Source organism: Cricetulus griseus, chromosome 5, assembly GCF_003668045.3.
Source record: "Cricetulus griseus strain 17A/GY chromosome 5, alternate assembly CriGri-PICRH-1.0, whole genome shotgun sequence".
In the NCBI taxonomy this organism is placed as follows: domain Eukaryota; kingdom Metazoa; phylum Chordata; class Mammalia; order Rodentia; family Cricetidae; genus Cricetulus; species Cricetulus griseus.
In genome coordinates this window covers 4,961,408-4,967,186 of record NC_048598.1, presented here as the reverse complement: position 1 = coordinate 4,967,186, position 5,779 = coordinate 4,961,408, and the positions used below count along the sequence as shown (strand labels likewise).

The 5,779-nt window shown below is 45.4% G+C and overlaps 1 non-coding gene across 1 annotated transcript; it reads right to left on the bottom strand.

The window, feature by feature from the left end:
- Positions 1-5,367: 5,367 nt before the first annotated feature.
- LOC113836126 lies at positions 5,368-5,530 on the bottom strand. Its single transcript, XR_003486130.1, has one exon. It is a non-coding gene; the product is annotated as a U1 spliceosomal RNA (small nuclear RNA).
- Between the last annotated feature and the right edge of the window lie 249 nt (positions 5,531-5,779).

The following is a 5,779-nucleotide window of genomic DNA, read 5'->3' as shown; positions in this document are numbered from 1 at the left end:
AGACTGCCACCCTAACCCCTCTTCTTAGGCTCCCGCCCGCCATCCTTCCCTTCCTCTTTCTTCCTTCTGCCCTCCCTCCTTTTCTTCCTTTCTTGTTTCCCTCCTCCCTCCTTCCATTCCATCCCTTCATTTTGCAGTTTTCATCTTTTAACTGCTTGAGGCTTTATTTACTTTCTTTATTTTAGATAATTTTGTTCTTCTTGGTGCCACTAAAGACTAGCTGGACAAATGACTGAGGTGGGGGTTCGAAGCCCAGTGAATGAGGGTCCTTGGCTGGCTCTGTGCCAGCTCCCCTGTTTAAACCACTGCATTTGAACAAATGTTGAACCCGAGACACGGATTCTCAGGAAGAAATAAGGTTGGCATGGTCTCAGTCCTGCCTGCCTCATGGGCGCGTGTTCTCACAGCACAAGAGCAACACTTTGAAAGCTACCCAAGTGTGTCTGGGGTATGGTTATTCATGAGCACAAGCATGCATCCACTTCCTGTTCTGCTGCCCTCACTTCCTGTGTTCTTTGCAGTATGAAATCTCTTGTGTCTCCCTTGCTGTGTTGCCCCTCCCCCTGGGCAGTCATGGCCTCTCTCCAGTTGTCACCCTGTTGATGTCCAGCTAGTACTAATGAGAGTCATATATGCCAAGCACCCTAGTAAGGGCATGGCAACCCAAGTAGCCCTTTTGCAACTGGGGAAACGGAGGCACTGACAATGAATTCAGCAGGTCTCAGGTAAACAGTGGGGAATCTGGGCGGTCAGTGTGAGCCTTGCACACTGGACAACAGTGTGAGCCTTGCACACTGCAGAGGTGCTGTGATGCCCACACAGGGTTAGTATGTGGAGGGCAGTGGCACGTTCCACGCTGTGTCCTCCCGCAGGGCTGCTCTGAGAAAAGCAATGTGAATGGCTGTGAAGGTGCTGTGTAAGGGAAAAAAAAGGTTAGAGGTTATCATTATAATTAAATATTTTTAATGACAATGAAAATAGAAATGCTTAGAATATAGCTAAAGACACATCTATGAAAATACACACCATCTGTTCTTCGGCAGTTTTGTAAATATTCTGTGGATGGCACAGACCTCAAGATGCAGTGCTTAACTTTCCAGTTAATGAAATCTTAGCAACTTTGTCCAATCTCTCTCTATCCCTCTCCCTCCCCCCCTCTGTGTGTGTACCACATGCAAGCCTACAGAAGTCAGAAGAGGGTGTCAGATCCCCTGAGTCTGGAGTTATGGATGGCTATGAACCACCATGTGGATGCTAGGAACTGAACCCATGTTCTCTGCAAGAGCAGCAAGTGCTCTTAAACACTGAGCCCTCTCTCCAGCCCCCTATTTTAATTTTTAAAGTAGTGGGAAAACATATATAGCATAGGAGGACTGGGAGACGGTTCAGTCAGGGAAATACACAAGAGTTGGTGCCTGCATTGCTTATTCTCTGCTCTTTCCCGCCGTGGGCCCGCCCCTGTTGCCGGCATACATCTGACTCTGATGGAATGGAGCTGATTGCATCTTTAAGCACCCCTCTTTTTGTTTTAGATGCAAGAGTTGTGGTTTTAAAAAATACTGCCCCCCCATTCCTAATCCTAGAAATATTCTCCTTAGCAACCTGAGGGGCTGACTAGTTTCCTTTCCCACATAAATGGTTCTTGAAATACCTCCTTTATCACGCATTAAGTGTCTAGGTGTGTACCTATGTGTGCACCTCAGATGGGTATCTTTAGATCCTCTTTTCCAAGGTCACTCAGTCCCTAGACAGCTTTTCTGAGGTTGTTTAACTCTTGTAAGATTAACCCGTACAGAGCAAAAAGAAGTCTAGGGGTCAGACATGCTAAACTTTTCACTTGACACTGGGTAAGGTAACTATCAAGTCCTGTGAGGATTAATAGAGCCTTTGAGAACAGGGGTGTTGCCTCAGCTGGTAAAAGGACTAGCCTCACAAGCCAAAAGACCCAAGTTCAGTTCCTGGAACCCATGTGAAAAACTGGATGTGGTGGCTCACATCTGTAATTGCAAAACTCCTATGGCAAGATGGGAGACAGGACTCCTATGGCAAGATGGGAGACAGGACGGGAGGATTGCCTTGACGCTGAGCTCGTGGGTCAGCTAGCCCCAAGTACTAGCATTTCAGCCAGCAATACAACAGCAAGAACAAGAGGGTCCCTGACTCAACAGGCAGAAGGTGAGAACTAACTCCCCAAAGTTGCCCTCTGACCTCCATGTGCTTTCCCACACTTGCATGCACACATACATAAACAATTTTCATGATTTTTATTACTTATGTGTATTATTTACCTATGGTGCCTGTACCTGCACATGAGTGCAGTACCTCTGGAGGCCAGAAGAGGGTGCCAGATATGGATCTACAGTTACAATTGTAGTGAGACAAGGGTACTTGGAACCAAACTCAGAAAGAGTGACAGGTGCTGGTACCCACTAAGCCATGTTTCTGGCCCCAACATTTATTTATTTATTTATTTATTTATTTATTTATTTATTTATTTGTTTGTTTTTAACATGTTTTCAAAAACACCTTGGGATGAGCTAATGGAATCAGCATACCTTCTGAGAGAAGCCAACAACTGAGCTAGTCCTTGACTTTTTTAAATTTATTTATCAGAGAAGTAGACATATTAACGGCTAGTACATTTGATGCAATAATTAAATTGAGTGAAAAATTCAATATATTCTCATATTTCTCACTTCTCTACCAAAATGTAACTGTTTTGGTTGACCAGGATTCTGAGCCAAGCTTGGTTCAGTTCACAGTGTTTGTGGCTTAGCTCATTGAGGTAGACCAGGAGATAAGATCCAGGCTCCCCAGTCACAGGGAACATTTCCCACCCAACACACTGAGTTCTCTGTAAAAGAGCCCCCAACATCTTACCAAGTCCTGGAGCCAATTCTGGGTCATCTGCTGGTGTTTATTTTTTAAATTAAAATTTAGCTGGACAGTGGTGGCCTTTAATCCCAGTACTGAGGAGACAGAGACAGGCATATCTCTGTGCTTTTGAGGACAGCCTGGTCTACAAAGTGAGTTCCAGGACAGGCTCCAAAGCTACAGAGAAACCCTGTCTTGAAAAAACAAAACAAAACAAAGACAAATTAAAACTAAAAATTTTATATGTATGGGTGTTCTGCCTGCATGTATTATGTGTACCATATACGTGTCTCGTGCCAGTTCAAAAGAGGGTGTCTGATGCCCTGGAACTGGAATTTCAGATGGTTGTAAGCCTCCACGTGGGTGCTGGGAATTGAACCAGGTCCTCTAGAAGAGCAACCAGTTCTCTTAACCCATGAGCTGTCTCTCCAGCCCCAGCTGCAGACATTTAAAGAGGACTTTTCATCTAATTTGTTGAAGGACAGGAAGTACTCTGAGCCTGGCAAGGAGAGGAACCCGAGTTCATTGTGCCTGTATCTCTGGCCTGTTGCTATGGCACCTGAACCATGAGAACTGAATAGGCCTATCTACTACTGTTTTCCCAGCCAGCCAGTGGTGCTAAGCTTCCCTTGGCCATCAACATGGCCCATCGGTGGGGTGCTTGAGCAAACCTGGGCAGCATGGGGAGAAGGATTGTTTCCTGTTGGTTCGGAGTCTGTTTGAACCTTGTCTATCCTCAAACTCTCCTTGTTGGTAAAGGAAAGATACTAACCACAAAGCAGTAACAAAAAGCTGTGTGTCAGCCATCCAACACATCAGACCCAGAGTCATACAGGGAGGGCTGATCCGCCAGAGAAGAACAAGGAAGTGTGTGTGTGTGTGTGTGTGTGTGTGTGTGTGTGTGTGTGTGTGTGTGCGCGCGCGCGCGTGTGTAATTTAACATGCAATGATTGTAGGTTCATGGGAAGTACTTACTTAGGTAATAATCATTAGAGATGGTTTCTTGGTCTCTCATTCATTTCTGAATGTTCAATTCATTTGTAGTTTAAAAGAGTAAACACATCAAACAGGCTTGAGGTGCTCATGTTTTTAACATATGCTGATGGGGCCTGAGAGATAAAACCAATGCTTGTGCCATTGTGGCTTTTTTACTCAGAGGTAGAGCCCAAGGAGATATAGTCAGCAGCTTGAATGAATGGAAACTACACAGAACTTTTATACAGAAGTATATAGAACCAGAGGGAGACACAGATGGGTGTGTCTACACTCCCTCAAGACCAACAGCACGTTCACGCAGGCTATGTGCCCAGACACGCAGAGGAACACCCATGACTGTGGTGGTGTCACATTTGCGGTGATTGTATTTGTAACTGCCAGTAGGCAAGACTTTCTCTTCTAAATGGGAGGTGCTTGTCTTCCACACTGAAAAGAACGACTATGGGAAGATTGTCTGGGTAAAGTTAAATGGCTGGATTGATGAGACATTTATTGCAATAAAGGCAGAGAGGCTTTGTGGTGAAGGAGGGATCCAAGGCAACATGGACCCAAGTCCCTGAGTTCCTAAGAGCCTCCAGAGAGCTACCCCTCTCTTTCCTACTTTGGTGTTCTCGAAGTCAAGGTTAATCTATGATGACCTCATGGTCTTCATATCGCTGTGCTCTGTCCATTTTTACCCACTCACTGGATAGCTGCAAATTTAATTCTAAATGCACTGGTAGTCTAGATGCATTCTTTTTTTTGCACATGTGCATGGCCTGTGTGCGTGCGTGCGTGCGTGCATGGGTGTGTGCGTGTGTGTTTGTGTTTGTGTGTGTGTGCAAGCCAGGGGTCAACGCTGGATGTGTTCCTTGATCATTTGCCACCGTATGTATTGAGGTGGGGTCCCTCGTTAGCACCCACAGCTCACTGATTTGGATAGTCTAGCTAGCCAGCTTGCCTCTAGGAAGCTCCTGCGCCTGCCTTCCAGGCAGGCTGTTATGGCTACTTGGTTGGCATTTACATGAATGCTGGGGATCTGAACTCAGGTCCTCACACACCCGCAGCAAGCATCACACCACCCTCCATACAACACTTTCCTGATCTCCGCTCTTGTCCTTATTGGTGGACAAACTCTAAACTCTCAGTTTTGATTCTCATCTTCCATCCTGGCCCCGTCTGGTCAGGTCTACACTGTAAACCATCTCTGCTTGTCTGAGGGGGTCTCCCCATGCCCAGTGGGTGCCCACTGCCTATTAGCTGTGGTTCTGCTCTTAATTCTTAACTGTCCTTCAAGACCCAGTTCAATGACTTCCTTCCTTTGAAGCTGTTTCTGATGGTCCCAGTGGACCTTTCAGTCCCTCTAATGATTTATCTTATGGCCTGGCTCCCCGATCCCTTTCTGTGTGATTGTCTATGTGATCCCCTTTCTGTATCATCTTCACACAAAATTGGAGACTTATTTGCTGAATTTGATTTTCCCTTTCTCAGTCTTTTTTGCAGTTTTCTGAATTCTCGTTAGGGAAAGGACCAACGCAGCCACCAGCACCACGAGCCATGCAGGTTCATCTCCTGTGTTTGGGGAAATGACAGGGTCAGCATACCTGGAGTACAGTGGATGAACCTCACCTTGGGAAAACCACTTTTTACTCCTGGTATCACTCCCTTGCCAGGTGAGTTTTCTTGTGCATATGTATGTATGTATGTATGTATGTATGTATGTATGTATGTATGTATTTTTTTTCAAAACTACCACAAGATTGTAAAAGTGCTTCTACTTAATAAATGATTATAAAGAGAACAATAAGTAGCTAGCATCTGTGTCAGTATGTAAAATGTGGGTAATTCTGTGTAAGTCCCTGCTGTGTGTGTACCATATGAGACCCCCTCTCTCAATACCTGCTTCAGGGATTTGGACTCATTGCATTGG